The 23,939-nt window shown below is 37.4% G+C and overlaps 1 protein-coding gene across 6 annotated transcripts in view; it reads right to left on the reverse strand.

Moving 5' to 3' along the window:
- The window catches only part of SLC7A2 (solute carrier family 7 member 2), a 60,288-nt gene that overhangs the window by 31,659 nt on the left and 4,690 nt on the right, over positions 1-23,939 (reverse strand). For 2 of the 6 annotated variants that reach the window (XM_019737964.3, XM_074329729.2), the window contains exon 2: positions 20,431-20,469. The exons of 3 other annotated variants lie outside the window; for them this stretch is intronic. The gene's annotated coding sequence lies outside the window, so the exon portion shown is untranslated. Of the gene's footprint in view, positions 1-20,430; positions 20,470-20,841; positions 21,010-23,939 lie in introns of all 6 variants that reach the window. One more of the 6 variants, XM_088793342.1, reaches the window with a different exon arrangement.

A 23,939-nucleotide genomic window follows, 5' to 3' on the forward strand; every position in this document is an offset into this window, starting at 1 on the left:
TCTCTTACTGCCTCCAGGCTTTCTGCAGAGTTGTTTCTTCTTCCTGGAAAGTTGCTCCTTTTCCTCTTTGCATAGATAACCCCCAATCATCCTTGACACCTTCCCCCAAGCTAAAGTAGGTCACCCTATTGCTTGTTCTCACAGCACTCTGTATTTTTGTGGCACCTTTTCTTTATCATAATTATAGTCAACTACTTGGATGAACAAATTTTCCTCCTTCTTATGGGTTGAACTGTGCTCCTCCAAAAGATATGTTGAAGTCCTAAACCCTGGCACCTTACTTGAAAACAGGATCGTTGTCGGTTATCAAATTAAGATGAGGTCATTTGGGTGAGCTCTAATCCAATATGACTGGCGTTCTCTTAAGAGGAAAGTGGTGTGGGAAGACAGAGACACACAGGGAGAGGGCATGTGATGTCAGAGGCAGAAACTGCAGTGATGTAGCTGCAAAGCCAAGAAACACTACAGTTTGACGGCCACCACCAGAAGCTAGAAGAGGCTGGGAGGGATTCTCTGCTGCATGTTTCAGAGGGAGCGTAGCCTTGCTGCCACCTTGATTTGAGACCTCTAGTTTCCAGAGCTGCGAGACAATCACATGTTTTGTTTTAAGTCACCCAGGTCGTGCTACTTTCTTATGGCAACCCTAGGAAATAAATACACTCCTTTAGACTAAAAGCTTCTTAAAAGCAAAGTCTGTATTTTATTCATTTGTTGCATTCCCAGTGTACTAACAGTGATTGAAACATAGACAGGAGTGAAGTAAACATTTGTTCAGTGAATGAATGACTCATATTTGGTTTGTAGTCCACTAAAACCCTGAGGTCTTTTTCCAAAAGATATCTGTACAGACTGCTCTTCTTGATTCCATTTTGTTTCAGAGGTTATTTTATAATCTAAATTCATAATTTTAAGTTTAATATTACTTGGTATTATGTGTACTACAAGTCCATAAATTGATATATTAAGCATCCTACTTTTCTTTATCTCACTGAAAATTCAATAAGCATGTCTTTTATCTTAATCCAAATAAGTGACAAAAACATACCTGACAGGGCCAAGGGCAGAGTACCATGGCACACCACCAACACTGTCCTTCCAAAATAGCGTTGACCCATTAATCAACATCCTGGCTAGTATATCATGCAAACAACTAAAAATACACATTTCTCTCCAACTTATCCCAAGATTATCATAATGCAGTATCTTAAATGCTTTCCCGAAATCCTAATTCATTATGTTTACACTTCCCAAATCCACCAATCTAATAACCACGTAAAAAGAGGATATGGAATTTGCGAGGCATAGCTTATTCTTAGTAAACTAATGACTTTTGGGAATCAGTCACTTCTCTTCCAACTACATAGCTAAAACTGCTAGAATTTTGCTGGTGAACAGAGTTCAGCTTCCTGACCAGATGTTTCTAGAATCTACACTGGCCTCCATTTTGAGAATAAAGGTTAACTGCTTCTTTCCTTTCTTCTGCTCCCTTCCCTCCAAGACTGCAGATGGGTTTTCCACTCTCATATCTACAAGTTATTTTAATATTACGAGATACAAATTCATCCAGGCCTGAAATTGTAAACTAGTTTAAAGAAGCAAGGTTCTCTCTCACCAATCTGGGCTTCCAGTTCCCTTTCAGTTATGTGTTCTATCCTCTAATCAGATAGCCACCCTTCTTGTAAAGACAACATTTAGCAGCTCGGCCTTCCCTCAGTCACCTGTTGGTACAACACCAGGTTCCCCCCCCTTTTTTTCTCCTTCTTGACTAAATGTTTCATAAAGATTCAACTCAAACATTCCTTTGCTATTTTTAACAGATTCATACCATTCACTTTATCCCCTCTTTTAACTCTGAGCCCCTCAAATGAATTTCCGTGGCAACCACAACGAATCTTTCTGGTATCTGCCCTTCTTGTTCCTCACACTGGCCACTTGATTAGGATTTTGATTGTACAGTTATTTCTCTTTACTTCTTTCCAAATAGTATTACCTTTTAGGATTGCATACAGTCCATATAGTTATATTAATATTTTCTCTGACTATTTAGAAATCTGCTTTCTAAAGATCTAGGGTACACAGACTGCATCTGCTAGCTGTTCATTATGGAACATTCTAAGGTATAAGCAAATGTTTTCCTTGTCATCAAGAGACAAATATTTTTGAATACTACCAAAAAGTACAGCTTGTGCAAAATCTTTGAAACTCCTAAAATCTCACTACTCAGCCTCTGTGTTTCATTTATCTTATGTCCACAAAGACCAAGTTTGTTTAACAATCTCTCCCAGGAAGGTTTCAATAATCCTCCTTGCGGGAATGTCCTTGTTTGCAAGCAGCAAAACAGCATTTCATCATCTAGGGCTATAGCACCATCGAGTTGCTTCATGAACTCTAAGCATGAGCTCACACGCACCCAATCACTAAGGAAGCACTCAGAATTCTACCATGAAAATTGGAAGGTAGACAGCTCATTGCTGAATTAAAACCCCAGCAAACAGACCCTTCTGGATTATCACCTGTGTTTCCCTCTGGACTTGCCACTCCTATAGTTCAAACATCCAAACCCATATCTGTGTAAGGTCCTTTTTCTAGGACATCTTTCTGTGAGTGTAAAGACAATTTATTGATCAATCAGAAGAAAATGCAATAAATACTAATACTAATTATACAATGCATTTTGGCCACTTTCTTGTTTCATATTGTAGAGTTGTTGTTGTTTTTTCTTTTTTAAAGACTTCTAAACAACTTTTTGTCCTTCAAATTGGAGAAATACTCATAACCAAAATTTCCTTTCTGATGGGGCAGTCCTAGAGCCTCAGACATTTAAGACACCCAGTGATGGATGTTATTCAACTTAAAAGTCAAGGCAAACTTCTCTCATGGGCTGAAAGGATAGCAACACAAATGTAATGAAAATACAGGGAAAATATGGGGGGAAAATGGTTCCATGTTAGGTTACAACTTTATCTAGATGTAGGGACACAGTCTAGTTCTGAGTCATCCTTCACTCTCGCCCCATCAATCATTTTTGGTAATTTCTCCACATCCAAAAGTTAAAGTGCTATCAGTATACATAGCAAGTAAGCCCCAGGAAACAAATCACATATGCTAAGAACTTGTTCCAAATGACATATTGTGTCTCTGTTTTTCCCTAATACAAACAAACTAGAACAAAAAATCAGGGCTAGATGGGAAAATCACAACTATATACATAAATGCATAAACACTTCAGCCAAATTTTTATTCATTTCTGGGGTGGGAATTAAACGGGGAAGAGGAGGCAAATTGCTTTTCATTTGCCCCTTTACAATGGTAACAACAACAAAACAGCAAAATTCCCATCCTCCCAGGCATCAAAAAGAAATTTAAGCAGCCCTCAAAATTAAACACTTTAAAAATTCTAATGAGAATCAGGTGTAATTATAATATTAACATCCACACTCACCTGATCCTATAGCTAGTAATAAAAACAGACTCATAAAAGCAATCTAGTATGGAAAAGAGCTTGGGGTTTTAGAGGCAGGCAGAGTTTACCTCTCAGTTCTCATTTTCTCACTTGTAAAATGATATTTTCATAAGGTTGTTATGAAGGTCAAATGAGAAAATATACGTGAAGTGCCCACTACAGAGTAGGCATTCAATGTATGGCAGTTGCTATTCATTTATTGTAATATAAAGATGTGTTTGGCATTTATGTCTTGGAACACCAAAAATAATCCATTTATAAAAGCCACTTACTTTTTACTTAAAAAGATTTGTAGATATACAGAACTTAAGATTTAGAATGAAAAGACTACCAGTCCCGTACTCTAAGTTTAAAGGAGAAAACTGAGGCCCAGGGACTTTTTCCAGGTGCATCGATAGCTAATGAGATCAGCTCAGAATCCAGGTTTCACCATTCCACTTAGTGCTCAGTAGATGACACCATGTGGCTTACCATGCTGAATTCTATCTCCACTAATCATGACCATATGTGGTAGCGTGCTCTGAAAGGAGATTTATTTACAAACTAGGTGACCAATGCTGTACTTCTCAGTGGTTCTCCAACTCACTCCCCAAAAGCATTTCAGGGGAAGCCCACCCTGTGAGACCAAAGGGGCAGGCTCCCCTTCCTTCCTTGCCCCCATCCCACCCCTCTCTTCCAAGAGATTTTGTCTGAACAAGTCTTTTCCTCTTAATCCAAATTTTAGAAGTAGAGGCATTTAAAGGAGAGAAAAAAGAAATCCCTTGTATTTGAGAAACAAAAAGTTCTGTTTCTTGACATAAAATTCCCTTATGCCCAAACATCAGCACACTGACATTCGAGTCTCTGAAGACTCTACAATACAGTCCTTTAAATGTCAGGAGACCTGAGAAATCAGAGGCTTAATCTTGCAAATATATGTAATTGTTAAATCTTACAGGTACAAGGATATCTTTCCCATATCAGAATTACGTATTGAAAACTCTAAAAATATACTTACACTGCTAATTCTTAGCAAGTACATGAGGATTTCCATTTCCAGAAGTATAGTGGGCTGCATACTCTGAAGAGTTTTATTACAAAAATACAACTAATCCTGGATAAATGACAACATAATATTATAGAGCTCACCAGAAAATAATGGAAATTTCACAAGGCAAAGAGACACACAGATAGACACATACTGAAAGAGACAGACAGACAGACAGACATAGACAGAATAAACGTGAATGAGTGAGATAAAAGCAGAACAGTGGATGCTAAGTTAACGTGAAGGGAATAAATGCCTATGTAAGTACAAAGCCACAAGCTCTCCTCAAGATATGAGAGTCATTTGACCTTCATAACAAGACTATATGCTAGGGCAGGACAAAAAGGCATAAGTAGTCTAGGTCAGTAGCAGGTTATGCATCTAATAAAACAGTCTCTTAGATTATCTGTATATACAAATGCAAATCCTCTCCAGAGGAAAGCCCACCCTATGAGGCCTTCAGGATTCCCACTGATTAAAGTCAATGTAATATGAGCTCACAATAAAAAATTCCTAAACACACGCAAAATAAACTACTATGTTTAAGAGTCCATGGAAACAATCAACAGATTTAAACTCCCTACCACGTCATATACTAGAAATACCAGACAAGCATATGGAATAACTATGTACAAAAAGTTTAAAGAAAAAAGATTAAATTTAAAAAATGAATCAAAACAAGATACTACCAAAATAACCAGGCAGATTTTTTTTAAAGAACTAAATATAACTTGTAGAAATTAAAAAATGTAATCCTAGAAATGTAAAACCCTGTTAAACAGAATGAGTTAAACAGCATATTTGATGGAGTCTTCAGGGGAGGCTGAGAGCCTACTCTTGATTTCAGTGTTTATGTATATGCCCAGGTAAAAACAAAAGTAGATGTTGATGACAAGCAGTTCTTTTTGTTATATCATCTGAGAAAATGTGATGAAACATAGTAAGAATCCTGCCTAGTCCCTCCTTGCGGCCACTTACTAGGGTGGCACAGCATGTTCAGGTCCAAGGATACACGCTCAGCACTGCTTTGCTGTGGCTGGTAACGTTTGGTAACGTTTATAGTCTCGAAGGCTCCATATAGCCTGGATCACTTTCCTCCTCTTGCCTAAGAGGTTGTGTGGCTGCAGCCATTAGAGTCATTTGTGTACAGTCTCAATGATATTCTGTAATCTTGGTTAAAAGAACTTCCAAATACAATTTCCTGAGCCTGGCCACTGGGTGTTCTCTCCCTAAGGACGCTGCATGACAGAAAACTTTAAATGAAAGCGTTAAGAAACTTGCCTTCACATTTGGGTTTGATTTCTTCCCTTTACAACTGGCTGCATGCTAGCAATGCATCATTCTGGGCATGGACACAAGTAAAGACTAGGGCTTTCTTCAAGGCTTTGCCTTGGGTTTTTTTCCTTAGCTAAGCGTATCCCAGCACCCCATGCTAATGAGAGACTTGCTGCCAGAAAGCTGAAAAGATGCCACAGCCCAGTGAGGCTTCTTCCAGGGAAGAGCCCCATGCTGGGGCTACTGGCACCACCTTTGGGCTGGGTCCCACCATGGCTGTCTTCACAGAGAGGTCTGGCCCAGGAGCAGAATTCCAGAGGCACTAGATGGATGGCAGGCAGAATTCAGTGTGGGTAAGACAGGAGAGCTCCCTTAGTGCAATTCCTTAATCAAGAAGCTTACACAAACTAACAGGACAGAAACAGTGTGCCTAGAATATCAAGGAACTATCAGAATCCTGCCAAATTAATCTGATGTGAATTCTTCCAGTCCTACACTGTACCCTGCCATCGACCACAAAGAACAAACATAAACCATTTATAAGCTTTTGTGTGTGGGGGGAAAGCACAGCTTTTCCAAATTTTTCCCTAAATCCTATAAGGATTTCCCTGCACTTTCCTAAAAGACAAACATTCTTTGGCATCCAAAATATACAATTTCATATTTTAAATATATTTTTCCTAGAAGGCAAGTAAAAAGTCTCAAGGACTACAAAAAAGACTAATAAGGGAAAATAATGTAGTTTGTAGTTGTCTTGCATATATTAGCCTAATGAATAATATCAACAAATCAGTGAGAATAAATATCATTATGGTACTACGTAATCTTTCCAAAACAAATCACATCCAAAAAAATTCTAAGCTTGAAATAGCTTTACAGACGTCCTTTCAGTAACACATATATTTAGCTCCAGGTTAAAAAGTTAAGTAAGTTTAAAGCAGGTAACTATGATTTTTAAAAGATACTTAAAAAATGTATATAGTATAGCAGATGTATGGCCACAAATCAATATTGAAATAACTCACGCTACTCTATTTTAAAAGACATCGTCTTTCTTGGAAAGTTGCAAATGTTGAAAATACTAACACTGCTGCTCATGGGGATTTCTAATATGCCCAACTACCTCAACTTAAAATTTCTGTGAACACCATCCTAACTGCTATAACCTTAGTTCATCCCCTGGTCCTCACTTCACAGGAGCAGTTATTCCTTGTTGCACTTCAGACACGTCACTGCCAACCAGAATACAAACTCCATACCTCATCATTCAAAGTCCAAACTATGACTCAATCTGTATTTCTAGCCTTATCTTTCTTAGGATTAAATCAGTTAATACAAATGCTTAAAACAGTGCTTGGCACATAGTAGGTCTTCAATAAATGTGAGCTGTTACTATTATTCCTCTTCTTTTCCCCTCCCTCTCCCCCCAACTCCCTTACATTCTACCTTATTTTGGTCAAAGAGAATTGTGTGTTATTTTGCCAACAGTTCCCATACTTTTCAGAGTCCTTTGCTCATGCTGTTTCCCTACCAAGAATGTCTTCTTAACCTCCTCTCTCCTTGTAAATACCCTTATGCCCAAACATATTTATTCCTCTCTCTAGGTCCTTTTCAAATCCTGACTTCTCCATGAAACTTCCTCTTAATCCCCTCAAGTGGAAGTGACCCCTCTTTGGAGAGCCCATGATGTCCTGTTGACACCTCTCTGGATGACATGTATCAACTGTGCCCTGGACGGGAGCACCGTATGTATTTGGCTTATCACCTCATTTCCAACACACGGATTTGATAAACCTGGAAGGCAGAAGCTGTGTCCTATGTGTCTTCATATAACCCCTTTGGAACTTACCACATAACCCTTGAATTGTAAAAAATACTAAAATATTTTAAATGTTTAAACAATTTTTTCAACAATTTCTGTGTTGAAAAAGTATTGACTTTTTTACAGCACTGTTTTTTAAAATTGAATTTACTGAGGTAATATTAGTTAACATTATATAAATTTCACATGTACAACTTTATAATACATCTGTATACTCTAGCGTGTGCTCACCACCTGAAGTCTAGTCTCCTTCCATCACCATATACTCGGCCCCCTTTACCCTCTTCATTACCCCCCCCCACCCCTCTTCACCTCTGGTAACCACCGTTCTGTTGTCTGTATGTATGAGTTTGTTTTGGGGGGTTTTGTTCATTCATTTGTTGTTTTTTGTTTTATATCCCACATGTAAGTGACATAATATAGTTCTTGTCCTTTCCTCTCTGACTTACTAGGATAATACTTTCAAGATCCAAATGGCAATGTTTCATTTTTCATGGCAAAGTGGTATTCCGTTGTATATATGTGCCACATCTTCTTTATCCAATCATTTGTCGAAGGACACAGGTTGTTTCCACGTCTTGACTATTGTAAATAATGCTGCATTGAATGGGTATATACATTTTTGAGAATAAATGTTTTCAAAGTTTTCAGGTAGACATCCAGAAGAGGCATTGGTGGGTCATATGGTAGCTCTATTCTTAATTTTTTGAGGAACCTCCATACTGTTTTCCATAGTGACTGCATCAACTCACATTCCCATCAGCAGTGTACAGGGGTTCCCTTTTCTCCACAGCCTCTCCAACATTTGTTATTTCTTGTCTTATTGCTCATAGCCATTCTAACAGGTGTGAGGTGGTATCTCATTGTGGTTTTGATTTACGTTTCCCTTATAACTAGTTATGTTAAGCAACTTTTCATTTATCTGTTACTGTGTTTCCCTGAAAATAAGACCTAGCCGGACAATCAGCTCTAATGCATCTTTTGTAGTAAAAAATTAATATAAGACCCAGTCTTATTTAACTATAAGACCAGGTATAATATAATATAATATAATATAATATAATATAATATAATATAATATAATATAATATTGGGTCTTATATTAATTTTTGCTCCAAAAGATGCATTCAAGCTGATTGTCTGGCTAGGTCTTATTTTCAGAGAAACAGGATAGCCATTTGTATGTCTTCCTTAGAATAATGTCTATTCAGGCCTTCTGCCCATTTTTAATTGGATTTTGTTGTTGTTGAGATTTATGAGTTATTTGTGTGTGTGGATAAACATACATCCATATGGTTTATTAGAGCCAAAAATACACTTTCATGAATCTCTAAGCTTGATATAACTGTGCCTTGAAATATATTTTAATGGAACATATGCCATAATAAGAAACGTTCTACCTTCGATGATTCTTTCCTAAAACACGTTTGCTATTTGTTACACATAACCTACAAGTATGTTTTAGGATTTTAAATGCATTTGTCACTTATTAAAGTCTCAAAATGTTCCAAATTCTAAAATAAGTGCCAAATAGCATTCAAAACTAAATATAATATAGCTTTAACATATGTTTCACTACGATAATAACTAATAATTCCTTCTACAGAAAACTCTTCTTTTCCTAAATTCATTGTTGAGGTATAAGTTATTTCAGCCTATCAACTGTCCTACTGGTAGACCGGGATTGCTGGATCCCTTACCAGGGTTCCTAGGAGAAGAAGCAGGGTGTTCTTACTGGAGCAGTCTGGACGGCTTTACGGAGAAAAGACAGCAGAGAATATTTTGAGCCATCAGAGTCAGCTTGGCAAACTGAACGTGCACATTTGCTTTAGGAATCTGGCCACTCTTATTCAGAAGACCTGGAGAAACTTGCACCTTCTTTATAAAAGTGACCTTGAAGTGAATGAGGTCCAATAGCAGGGGAAAAAGTAAGAGCACCAGTCTGAAGAGTTTGAAGCAAAGATTAGGGAAGCACAAGGCAATTGGATACAAACAGCTATGTAGAAAGCAGGGTGAGAGGCAAAAGATGAGTCCCCAAACTCCACATCCTCAGTGCAGGCTGACCTGGAGGGACAGATCTGCAAGAACAGGATTCAGAGACAGGCAACTTGTAGTTATCCTGGGAAAAGAAAATGGCAACAGGTGGCCAATAGACATATGAAGAGATGTTCAACGTCACTAATCATCAGAAAAGTGCAAATAAAAACCACAATGAAATACCATCCCTGTCAGAATGGCTATCATCAATAAATCAATAGACAACAAGTGTTGGCGAGGATGTGGAGAAAAGGGAACCCTTGTGCACTGTTGGTGGGATTGCAGATTGGTGCAGCCGCTATGCAAAAAAGTATGGAAGTTTCTCAAAAAATTAAAAATAGAACTACCTTATGACCCAGCAATTCTACTGCAGGTATTTATCCAAAGAAATCCAAAACACGAATTCAAAAAAATATATGCACCCCATGTGTACTGCAATGCTATTCACAATAGCCAAGATATGTAAATAACCAAAACGCTCTTCAATAGATGAATGGACAAAGAAATTGTGGTACACTTATACAATGGAGTATTACTCTGCCATACAAAAGAATAAAATCTTAACCATTTGTAACAACGTGGATGGGCCTAGAAATAAGTCAGACTGAGAAAGACAAATACCATATGATCTCACTTATATGTGAAATATAAAGAAGAGAATAAATAAACAAGTCAGAAATAGACTCAGACACAGAGAACAAACTGATGGTTGCTAGATGGGAGGGGGGTTGAGGGGATGAGTGAGAATGGTGAAGGGATTAGGAAGCACAAATCGGTAGTTACAAAATAGTCACAGGGATGTGAAGTGCAGTATGGGGAATGTAGTAAAAAATGTTGGAAAACTGTGTATGGTGTCAGATGGGTGCTGGACTTGACAGGGGAAATCACTTCATAAGTTGTATGGATGCCTGGCCACTGCACTGTATACCTGAAACTAATATGAAATAGTATTGAATGTCAACTATAAGTAAAAATATATATATAGTCACTGGATGTGAAGTACAGTATAGGGAATATAATTAATGGTGCTATAATAGCTATCTACAGTGTCAGGTGGGTAGACTTGGTGGGGTTATCATTTTGTGAGGAGTGTAAATGTCTAATCATTATGTTGTTTTGTACACCTGAAATTAGTAATAAAAAAAAGAACATGGCAGCAGGAATATAAAAGAGAGACTCTTGTTGATATTGCTTAAAGAGAATTCAACCATCAATTTAAAATTTAAGAAGAGTTCTGGCAAGTTCCTGGAATGAGACAATTTCATAAAATGCACACAAATATGCTATCACCACTATGGCTTTTACTTCCCCTGCCATTCCTGAGAGCTGACATTAATCAAGGGCATTGCATATATTCACCCAACTAAATTACCCAATAACCCTATGAGACAGGTAGTATCACTGTCTCTAGTTTACAGATCAGAAAACCAAAGCTTAGAGAGATTAAATACTAGTTAGTGTATATCAAAGTCAGAATACAAAATCAAGTCTGTCTGACTCTCCACACTGTGTTTCCCCGAAAATAAGACCTGGTCTTACGTTAATTTTTGCTCCAAAGGACACATTAGGACTTTTATGTTCAAGGGATGTCATCCTGAAAAATCATGCTAGGGCTTATTTTCCGGTTAGGTCTTATTTTTGGGGAAACATGGCAATAAGATTACCTTCGGAAGCAACGTCATGAAGTTTCACAATTTTTTTTAAAAAACACAATTTTTTTCCCTAATGGTTCTAGTTTTTTACAGCCACTGCAGTTTTTGATTGGTTTGTGCCATCTATAGAGACAAGCATGGAGTTTACACTTCTCTCAGAGCTAAAAGTTTCCCACGATGAGCACTAGGCTGAAGAAACAGAGTGTGCCCTGCTGAGCAAAGTGTTAACTACCACATCCCAGAAGTGAAGCACAGGCTGCTGTTCTCGCCAATAAATAGCCCAGTTATGACATACACATTCTAAACTGAGATGAAATACTATCCAGAGCATGCCTTAAGGAAAGCAACTTGTCGCCACGGCTTGGTTAAAAGCCAATGTTAGCTAATGATTACATCATCTAGTTCAATATAGTATGCTCAAGAGTTGCAGGATACTGCTCCTTTAGTTTGGATGTTATGGCAGCAAAATGGAAGGAAAAAAGGAAGAGGGTGGGAGCAATGGAGAAAAACATTTTAACGACCAAGAAAAAGAACTAAATAAGCATTATAATTTAGTCTGTATTAAAATTCTAACATGTATTAAAACTCACTTCTTCTAGATACAAAAACCTCCAAAGATTTAATATAAGAAAGTTTTAATATAAATGCTGAAGACTTTTACTAAAACATGTAAGATTTTCGGAAACATAGTATTCATTTTACAATTTATCTAGTTCATTCCTTATCCATCTCTTGCATTTTCATGTATCTAACATTCTCAATTCTCCCCATATTTCTGAATTTAAAATGTATTTCAGAACAAATAAAGATGTTTGGCCCTGAAAATCACATCTTTTGTGTTTTCATTTTGCTTAGATTTTATTGCAAATGGCCTCTGGTAATATCAGGGGCCTTTCCTTTCCATTACCAAATTTTTTTCTATAGCCTCGTTTTGTGCCTACAAATGAACTGGTCTAATTCAGTTGAAGTCAACATTATTTTCTTAAGTCACAGAAGACATCTAGCTGAAGGAATGAAAACCAGCAGAGCTATTAGATATATATTTGATACATCATTTGAAGTTTTTGTATAGAATCCCCACCTTAACTCCTTAATAGCACCGAGTCTGCTAGTCCAACTCATTAGGCCCTTGTTCCAAACTCCTGTAGGATATTGGTTAGGGGCAGTGGTCTCTGCACCAGTGAAAACCCTCAGAATATAAGCCTCATAAGGGCAGAGATTTTGTTTGACTGCTTTGCTCACTTGTATAGGCCAAAAACCTACAGAGTACCTGACACACAGTCGCGATTCAAATATTTCTGAATGTTTGGATACTTGGCTGTAGCCACCATCTTTTTTTCTTAAAGGCTGACCAGAAGTATATCCACTAAAGAGTGACGTGAAGAAGGTGAGGGGTCTGGAAACCACGCCATGACTTGAAGAGCAATTAAAGAAACAGGGGTTCGGACACACTAAGCAGGGATGTAGCGGGACCCCAAGAGGGAACCCTGCTCAGGGTCTAGCCAACAAGCACGGAGAGTCAGCAGCCATGGGTCTGGGCAGGTCACTGGAGTCTCAGTCTCTCATCTTTGAAACAGAGCTGCTCTAAGACATAAATGAACAGGAAAAGCATCTGGCAAATAGGAAATCGCTTTAGAAACATAAGTTGGTATTATTTCTACATTTCACTTCTTTTCAGTCTTGGGGGAAAATAAGACTTTAGAGAAGAGATGATAAAACTTCATTCGAACATGTGAGTGGTGATGTGTAAGAAGACCGGGACTCTATCCACATTAAACCAGAAGATAAAAACTTCAAATAAAGGAAATAAATATAAAAAGAGTATCTTAGTAACCAAATAAAAGGTAGACCTTGCTACGACTGAAAAGTGTTCTCCTAAGAAGCTGCCCACCCATAAAGGTGTCAGATTTCTGTCATTATTTTAAAGAGAACAGGTGATTCAAAATGATTAAGAAATTTGCAGAACAAGGTTTCGTTAGAAGGGTATTAGCTAGGGTATCTGCCAACTCAGATTCTGAGTTAAAAGTACAATTTCTTTCTTTGTGGCTGAAAAACGAAGTTTTTCATGATTCTCTGCATATGCACAAACCAATGGTCAGATAATAGGTAGTTTACACTGAAGTCCATATTGCCAAAACCTCCCACCCCATTCAACATCCTCACTTTCCAAAAAAGTAGCAGACACATAAGTTCACAATGACCAGGAAAAAAAAGAAAAAAACCCCACCAGGTATGTCCTCATAATAGTGATGACTTTTGAAAAGTGTCAAAGGGCATTACACCATTACACATCCACCATTCAGATCAAATAACATATTGATTTGGTAAATGGGTCTTAAGTTTAAAGGTTCACCTGATGCAACAGTCTTTTTTTGTGTTAAGAACTATAATTCCTCTTTCTCTTTCCTTTTCCCTATACACCTAAGTGGAATATTTAATTCTGAATAGCAGGTAATACCTTTCATAACAGCTCTACCAATGCACCTGGCCATCATACACAAAACGCTGTTCTGCAAGACCAGAAAAGAAAAGCTCTAGCTTAGAAAATACTAAATACTGGGAATATTTAGATCACACGTGAACAGATTTTATCTTTCTCATTTCAGTAAAATTCATCAGTCTCCACTGACTTTATCCTAATTGCTGTTATACTTCCAGGATTTACGGTAGTTGTGGTTCATAATTTGAAAAACTAGAATCTGCTTGAAGATGAAGCTTTTTTGATCACTTTTACAAGACAACATTTTTGGCTGAATGAAGGATAGTGAAGCTAGCTTAAGAGATGAATATGGGAATCTAAGAAGCAAGAAAAGGACCTTCTACAGCAGGGGTGTCAAAACTGCGGCCCAGTTGGCCCGCAATCCATTGTTAATTGGTCCACAGCAAATTCCAAAAATATATTTACTTAAATAAACCAGGTGAGGCAATACGTACTTCACCTCGAGTGAGTGGCCCGGCTGTTTGTGTATTTTACCGCATATGGCCCTTGGTGAATAACGTTGAAAAAAGTTTGGACACCCCTGTTCTAGAGCAAAAATTGAAATTTGTTCCCAGAATAGCTTTAAGAGGGAAACCTTAAGTTATTCTAAAAATTAAAATTAAATTAACATTTTAAGTTAACCCAAAATTAGATATTAGGTTGGTGCAAAAGTAATAGTGGTTTTTGCAATAATTTTTAACCTTTTAAACCGCAAGTACTTTTGCACCCACCTAATTGCTGCAAGGAGTCAACTCCCGTCAACAGCCGCTACATATTGCCCAGTTTCTTCCTTTCTCTGTGTACTCTCAAGAAGGGAAAATATATTTGAAATTACTTATACACCAGTGTGTTCTGACCTATTTAAAGAGATCTAGAATAAAAATTGAGGTTTTCTGGGCTGCAGTCTTACTCCACATCTACTCTTTTCACAATGTGAGGGACTCTTCTGGGTTCTTTATAAATGTTTTCTAGGTCACTCCTCCCAACTCCCAATGTATATTTTGGGGCACAGTATTTTTTAAATTGACTACTCTCTGGTTTTAAAAGAAAAATTGAATTATAAAGTTTAATATTTATCTTTGGACCAATGAGCCAAAGATTTCATTTGCTTCAAAAATGGCAAATAATGCTATGAAGTCATTGGTTCTATATGTCACAGTTTGTGAAGAGGAGGCTTGTGAAGGAACTTTGGTGGCGTTGTTATGGGTTCCAACTCTCTAAATTCTAACTTTCAGAGTCGCAGTTATAAATGGGAAGTGATTTCAATGTTTATCCCCCAGAGTTAGTGCCTGACAGCAAGTCCTTATAAAATGGTTATTATCCTTAAAAAAGCCAAACTATAATATGTTCTGCCAGATGTTTTTAAGTTTGATAGTTCTTTTAATATATACATACATAATGATTAATGCTTTAGACAGATATTACTGGAATACAAACCTAATTCACTGAATCTGTCCTGTGAATAATCTTTACCATAACAAACGTAATAAATGACAACAGAATTTCTTAAAGCAGTAACTATATTATTCTCACTCAAATCATGAACTGAGCACTTCCTAGCTCCATTTAAAAGTTACTCAGAAAAGCAATGACTAAAAGTGATAACAAATAGAGAAGTTGGTATCTCCAGAAAACACAACACTGGCCCTTTTTTAGAGTAAGTACAAAGGGCTCTTCCACGCAAAGTTAATGTGATGCTATAAATGGATGGGGAAGCAGAGTTTTCTATAATGAAACAGAATTAACACTCCCTATCATCACGGTTTGGTTTGTGTTTGTACTCAGAAAAAGTGGTCAATTATCCTAAAGTTTGCATTTAGAGTCAGGATGGAGAGAGGGAGTTTAGGAAGAGAATAAGAGAGAGAGGGAAAGCGAGGGTGCTACCGCTCTCGTGCCATGACGTATGAACAGATGTGCGGTTTTCCCTCACACTGGAGTGCTCCTCAAAGCATCTTCCAAATGCATGTAGCAATGTTCTCCAAGGCTGACCTTATCGAAAGGAGAAAATACAACCTACATGCCAAGGACAGCAGATAGTTAAAAGAGATATCCCGAGAATGGTCTGCAAAAAAGTTCAGCCTTGACAGCTGGGTCTCTAGTGCTAGGCCTAGGTTTAACTACATAGTTTGCCCATTCACACTTCCAACTAGAAGAAAAATGAGAGGGGAGGAGGAGGAGGAGGAGGAGGAGAAAAAGGAGGGAGGAAGAAGAAAGAGAAGGAAAAAGGAGGAAGAGAAGGAGTGGGGAGGAGACAAGAGGAAGAGGAGGAGAAGAAAACCTGGAGCCAGCTGTAAATGCTGTGTCGATTATAAATTGAATTATCTTAAATATCCACCAGCTGCAACCACCCCACGACCATCCCAGCTACATATCAGGGTCTCTAACAGACACGAGTGGCAACATACCGGGCATGGTCAAAAGAGATGTCAAGAAACTCTTGACGGGAAACCCTAGGGACTAATAAATGAGAACGGGCTGCTTGCTATTTTTCTTCTAGAGCAGCAAAGAAGCTTAAGGGATCTTCTGATACCCTAAGCCCCTCTTTTCCTAAAGACTGAAATGGAGTTGGAAAAAAATATCAACATTTATCATTGAGAATTAAGAAGTTAAGGAGAAAATGCTGGTTGTTTGCTACAGTTATAAATATTCTCAACATTTTATTGTTTTTCAATATGAAAATATTTCCATTTATGTTACCAGTTAGGAAATTTTGACTTTTCTGCGGTTATGTCTGCACATGTATAATCTCCAGCTCACTCTTACATAATACACACACCTATGAGGAATGGTTAGGCATGGTTCTATTTGAAATAAAATATTTAGGCTTCTGAGCCTAGAGTCTCATGATTTGGTAAAACTATGAATCCAGTATGCTATGCCTTAAAAGATGCAGAAAACTGAATTCAGAAAATAATTTCAGTTGAAGTTCTGTTGATGTAAACACTAGAGAAAAATTACTTTTTCCTCCTTGAACATTATTCTACACACATCATTTTGTTGGGGGGGGGGGCAAAAAAAGAAAAGAAAAAAGGAATAAAGATTTCCTTGTATTCTTTTTTCCCTTTTTAATTCACTCAATAGAAATTAAACTTTGCTCAAATAAACTGACCACTTTTCTTCCAGTTCTTGAAATGACCTGAATTCTGGTTCATAAATAACAAAGTTAGAAGTGAAATTATGTAGTTCAACTTTACTGATGCCCCTGGTCTAATATGTAATGCATTAAAATTAGATGTGATGAGAAAAGGCTCATTCTTAAAACAGAAGAAACTTTCAACTGAATTTTAAATTACCATTGGTACCAACAACCACAGCTGGTGTCTGCACTCATCACTAGTCAAGTTATCTCCCCTTCAGTGATAACATCCTGCTTGCCTTACGCTACCATCACCACCACCTTTCAACACCACACACAACAGTTAACCGACAACTATGAATAAGTTGGTGATGGTCAATCAGCAGAAAGTCAGGTAGTAGATAGCAACTGTACTAAATACTTTCAAAATTGGGATTAATGATGTGGGTTCTCAAGGCTTTGTTTAATGTTTAAAATCCATATAAAAATTAGTTTACTACTATTTCCAGTAGTTTAGTGAAATAAATGGTGCCTTCAGTTTTCAAAGTCACAGGAACAATTTATCAGTACTAGAAGTAGTCAAAGGATGCAACATCCCTAGAGTTAGCAATGCAGTAAGAATAGAAAAATACTTTAATTTACAAGAATAACATTTGAAGTGACAAAAAAAATGGTTGTTTGTCCTTCACAATCTTTTGTACTCTGTTGCAAAAAAGATCAGGATAATGTAAATATGCTATTCATTATTCAGAAAGATCATATGATCTATCTCAGTGAGACAAAATGCAGTATCAACAGAAATTTTATGCAAAGTTTGCTCTTTTTTTGTTTGGTTCACTGAACAAAGTGCAAACCATCTGTCACCCATGATAATAAGAAAAAAAATAAAAATTCAAACAGCATTGTATTCTTTAAGACAGCACAATAGCACTCCAAACAGAACTTAACTTGTTTAAAAGCACCACTTACAAGGTTTAAATCCTAATGGCTTAAGATGGCTCAGAACCCATATGTACAGTCATCATTTTTTAGGCTAAGATTACATTTTCCCAGTTTTTTTTTTTTTTTGGTAAAAGCATGCCATTAAAAAAATTAGCATCGTAAGAATGCCAGTATACTAAAATGTCTTATTCAAATGTTAATTTCCAAGGAATTTTAAAATCTAAAAATTTTAAAGTTAAAATTGTATTTTGATCCCCATTTATAAAATTCCTGCCACTTAAGTAGTATATTATAGTGATTACAACATGCTTTCAAAAAAGCAGAATGGCCAGATACGAATCAGAGCTTTGGCTAAGTCAAAATGCTTGAAATTAAGTGTTCACTCTGCCCCTAGCAGAGTTACGATGAGTTACACTTCATACGATCTGTTTCTTAATCCAAAAAAAGTTATAAAATGTCATTCTCAGAAGCTTGCTTCCTTTCCGAATCTCTCTTGCACTGTGCTTGGCATCTACATAGGGCCAGGAACTCAGGCACTGTCCCTGGCCAGAGGGGCTGGAGATGAACACTTCCAAAGCATCAGAAATTGTCCAAAAGTTTCGATGCATTGTTCAGTTTAGAGTAAGGAATCCAAAACTAGCAAGCACAACAGTGTCTCACCATTTTTTTACAGTAGTATAACCAAATTTCCAGGATACTGAGCCTTATTCATGTATTACCATCTAATGAAAAAAGTGATTTTGTTTTAAAGGTGAAATTCTAAGTTTCAGGAGTGTTTAAAACAGGGCCAGCCCAGGATATGCTTTGAAAGCTCTCTAGTACTACGAATTTTATTACCACCCACGGTTATTTCTCAATGCCATGTAAATGTGCTTTGTGCTGTTTTCTTGATGAATACAGCATACACAAGTCCTACTCCACCTACACAATCACTATGTCACAAATGTAATGCATTTACAGAAGGCTTCTTGCAACAAACATTACAAATCTTAACCACTTATAAGTCAAGTTTTGTGAAAGATAAGAATTCCAGTACAGAAGTCAACTTTAAAATTGCTTACTTTGCCTGACTGTTATTCATTTGGCACATGATTAAACAAGTAAAAGGAAAAGCTTTAGGTCTTACAAACTGACCAGGCTCTGAAGTGATGCTTACATTGCTCTTTAGTATGACCTCTTTAGTTCTATTAAACTGTCCTAAGTTTATTAAATTCCAGAGATTTCTACAAGAAGATGCACATCAGACTGACATTGAGCTCTAAGGTTGGATTTCCAATGTCATTCCGAAGGTGCAACAATTTTAGACAAGAGGGCACTATTTTTATCTACCTTTTTCTTCCCAATTTGCATATGTTTATAATTACTCAATTAAAATGATCTCAGCTAAACTTATTACCTCTAGGTCCATAGGCAGACATAGAAATCTGCGAATCTGAAACTTTGGTGGAAAGAGTGGCAATATGGGAGACAACTGAAGTCCAAAGTGCTCCCCCCGTGACATAAATGAGAATGGGCATCATTGTGTCATCGTCATAGATTTTTAACTCAGAGCCCCCCCACAGCTACACCTACTTCTGAGCCAGTTCTCAGCTCCTCCTTGGAGCCCATGAGCAGTCTTATGTCAGCAGGTTATGACCAAGAAGGCCCCACCCTGCCCCAAAGGGTTCTGTCCTAAGATATTTTTCCTAGGAGCTGAAATGGCTTCTGAATTGTGGGGCTCTCATCCTGGGTTCCTGAAACCCTAAGGATCCACTGGTTGGAATTCAGGGAATCTTGAAATCTTACACAAAGTTATTGGGGAAGGGGCATCTTATGTGCAAATGTGTGGTTCTTCTTCTTTCCAATGAAGTATAAACATAATCAGAATGGAGAGAATACTAGACTAGAGGCGGAGGAGTTCGTTCTCTGTATGTCAAAGAACTACAATTACCATTAGTTCAGTTCATCACAATTGTATGAAACTTACCATGAAGCTTTTCATTAGAAAAGACAGTAAGTCAATGTAATCTTTTCTTTTCCAACCTGAATTTCTTTAGTTCTCCCACTTGATTCACTTGTCCAATCTTTTATGAGTTGAACAGTGAAATTTCAGAGACTGCTCAAACAGCATGGACCTCATATTAACATGATTTTACTACAAAGAACATGATCTTAACTTCTCCTCCAAATATGTTAATGTAAATTCATAATACAGATTAAAATGCCAAAGAGAAAAGAGGATTCTGTAGGAAAGTAACTGAACCACCATGAAGCTCCATGGAGACTAGATTGTGGTCCACAGGGGCACCTCATTTGTCACATGGCCCACTCCTCACATTGCACAGAGCTGGTGCTCAATATTTACTCCAAACTGAGACTCACTAAAAAACTCAGCAGTGCTATTTTGTTTTGAGGTGATGAACAAACTGAACTCTCAGCAGGTTTTGGACTCCGGTGAAGTTTGTCATTCCTTCTGCCAACTCTTTCGTAAAAATCCGGATCAATGCAAAATGTCAAACCTAAACATTGAAACAGCAATCTCACTTGGCTTGATTAACCATAGCCAATTTGACTTCATTTTCTTGCACTGGCTGTCTTGGAACAAAGGTAAATTCCTCAAGTGGCCCAAACTCTCTAGAATGTTATCGAGCCCTCAGGATAGAATGTCAAAAACTCACCTCAGCCTTCTTTGAGGTCTCACAAAAATGTCTCCCAAGCTACAACAGAATTAAAGAAACCACTTAACACTTGCTGTTGGATTCACCCACAGATATAAAATTGTGTTGTTTCATATCATTAAAGCAGATAAAAAGACTATACAAAGTAGCCTGAACTTTTTAGACATAGGATTTTCCCAGAGGAATTCATACCTAAGTTGATGCAAACAGGAAATCAGGAAGTTTTCATCTCCATTTTATGAGGACACGCACCTAAGCAAGTTGCAAACATCCTGTGGATGTGGACCATGAGCCCATGCAAAAGTAGTGGGTACTCTTTTCTTCCAGAGAGCGGAAACATCATAGTAGTGAGTACAGGCATACCTCATTTTGTTGTGCTTTGCTTTATTACACTTCCCAGATGTTACGTACCTTACAAACTGAAAGCAAGACCCTGTACCAGCAAAAGGATTATGACTCGCTTTATTGCACTACTTGCTTTACTGTGGTGGTCTGGAATCAAACTGGCAGTGTCTCCAAGGTATGCCTGCATAACGTGAATTTCAGCAAGAAAAAAATCACTATCTCAAGCAAGATGCTCTTCCAAAGGAAAAAGGAAAACTTCATTCAATACAGATGTTCTCTACTTGAAGGACAAACACAAAGAAGACACTTGTAAAAATTTTTATTAATTTATTTAGGAGAAATTGATTTAAAATTTCATTTATTCATGTATTATTATAAAATAATAATACAATGAATATCCACCCACCAAACAACCCAAGCAGCTAAAATGAATATTTATTGGTCATACATGAACCAATAATGGCATAACAACAGTGTGTTGCAAAGGAAGAGCTATGATTAATGGAATTCTGAGCACATAAGGTCCATTAAACAAAAACTTTGTGAAGTAATTTTTTACTAGTAGAAATGAACTCACCCCAGGATTCCTTTAAATAAAGATTTGCCTAGTAGATGGAAGATATAAATCAATTTCCTGCCTCACCCCCCCACCCCCAACACATATACCAACCACCTCTCAGGAACAATTATCAGATTATTTTTAAAAAGGTATATTCACAAGAATCTGAAACCTGGAAGGTAAAGCTGTGGTACCCAGCTCCATGTCTTCATGGAAACCTTTGTACAATAAAAAAGCTATGTCTGACAACAACTGAAGACTACAGTAAATATAGTTTTGGGTTATATAATTATTTTAAAAAGCCTATTTTCTTCTACTGAGTCAATGGTAGGACACTAAACTGAACATGATTCCTTCTAACAAAAGAACTCTTCCCTCTCTAACAAGGAATAGACAAGTATCTCTTCAGCTATCAGAATTTTTATCAGTCCCTCGTCCATTCCAAGATGAAAGCCAACATTGGAACCAATACGAAGCTGTACATGGGGACTGCTTTCCTGGTCCTGAGGGTGTTCTGTGGGAGAAGCAATAATGGGATGGCTGAAGGCCTCTTACCATCTTTCCCTTCTTGACAAGGCCCTTGGTGGGTTTTTTAAACTCATTCAATTCATATAAAGGCCCAAGCTTGCCTAAGGTAACAACTCAACTGTCAGAGTGAGAAATTAAGATAATCTCACGTTCTTAATATTTTTTTGTTAAAGTATAGTTGACATACAACATCATAGGCATTTCAGGTGTGCAGCACTCAACTCCTTAATTTGCTTGCACTTTTGGAATGGCTTTGTTCTTCAATACTGGCATCTAAAATATAATCTCCTAATGTATTTTAACTTTCCTCTAAGACCTTTCGGGATCATTTGAATTTTCAGTTAAACATCACAATTTCCTAGATGCCCCGGGTAATAAATGATGGGCAATTCTGTCAAGTTATGAATAAGCATTATTGCCCTCCAAAATGCAAATTTTAGTGAACAACTGCTCAGCTTGCACTGAAGTCCAAGTGACCCAAGTTTTACCAGCAAGCAACTGGAGGAGGAGGAAGTGTAGTATTAGGGTGGTGCAAAAGTAACTGTGGCGTTTGCAATTGTTTTAACCTTTTAAACTGCTATTACTTTTGCACCAACCTAATAGTTTTCACAGTAGTGACAGGAACTGTAATGGGGATGACAATACCTAAACTGATTGGCCATGTGGTTTATGTCGGGAACACAGTGCATACACTGGGAGTGCCAAAAAATATATATACACATGGCTTGTATTCGTCTTTTGTTATTGGTATATTGAGTATTACAATTTTAATACAGCTTTTTCCTTTCTTAAAATGGTATACACTTTTTTTTGGCACCCTCTGTATTAAAGAGTTTAGAAAAGAATGTTTTCTCTCCTCCTGCTTTTTGTATCACTCAAATGGCAGCTTTATCATTCTCTTCCCATTGTGTGTGTACTTGTTAACTCCTTCACTGAGTGGTCAACTTCTGAAGAACAGAAACTAGATTATTTATTCTTTGTTTCTCTACAGACTCTAGATTTGGGCCACAGATATATACAACATATATTCACCCATGGATTAACTAAATGCTGATCGTGGAAGACTCTAAATAGAATACCTCATAGGATATTCTTAGAATCAAAGTTACAAAGTCGTATTTCCTATTCCAAGGGAATCCCAATGTATCAAAACAGTCTTAAGTAATTTGGTTGCACATACAATTGCTAAATACTATAAATGTTGCACAAAAATCGAATCCAGTTGTTTCCATCACATGGATACCTTCTTTTAGAAACCAGATAGCCCGAATGAGGGACAGAGGGAATATAACCCACAGGCTTTGGGAAAATACATCTTGCATGTGATACAGAGATTATGTGCCACCCCCCAGTACTCAAATATATTTCAAGGTCTAGAGATTATGGTGGTATTTAAAAGAAGAAATTTGATTGCATTTTGAAAATCTGCCCAGAGTTCAGATTAAGAGAGTAAACAAATAAGGTGGAACATGCAAAGAGGCCCCATTTTTTCCCTTTATGGTTCAACATACAATAACTGTTAATTCCACTAGTGCTATATCATTGTCGTCACTTACCAAGATGACAGATACCAGAGCCAAGGCAGGAAAAGACCCTAACCTAACAACTTTTATCTCCTAATTATGATCAAGTTACCAACTCACATATGATCTTTCTGCCGACACAGGAGTAGAATAAATAAAAAGTGACCCTTAAGTTTGATTTTATTACTTGCCTTTTTGAACGAATAAGCATTTTTTAAGTGGAAGCGATCCAATTATCTTAAAATCTGACCCTCTCCCCCCCACAAAAAGGATGGGCAAACGGAGAAGAATAAAATGAGAGCATCATAATTACAGTGTCCTACAGCACCCTGGTGACATCAGGCTCCATGCAGTGTGATCACTAGGTCTTCACTGGAAGTGCTTTGACGGCATAAACAGCATAGCATTAGGTATAATTGTATAATGTAGGGAGTCTTGATGAAGCCAGAGTGGGTTAAGGAAAGAAAAGAATTTTCCCCACAACTGTGGGAAAAACTAGCAAGAATCAACAAGGGCCATAACAATTCTTTGTTGTGTATTGTTCACAAAATATT

Source organism: Rhinolophus sinicus, chromosome 16 (genome assembly GCF_057876585.1).
Source record: "Rhinolophus sinicus isolate RSI-liver-muscle chromosome 16, RSI-T2T, whole genome shotgun sequence".
In the NCBI taxonomy this organism is placed as follows: Eukaryota; Metazoa; Chordata; class Mammalia; order Chiroptera; family Rhinolophidae; genus Rhinolophus; species Rhinolophus sinicus.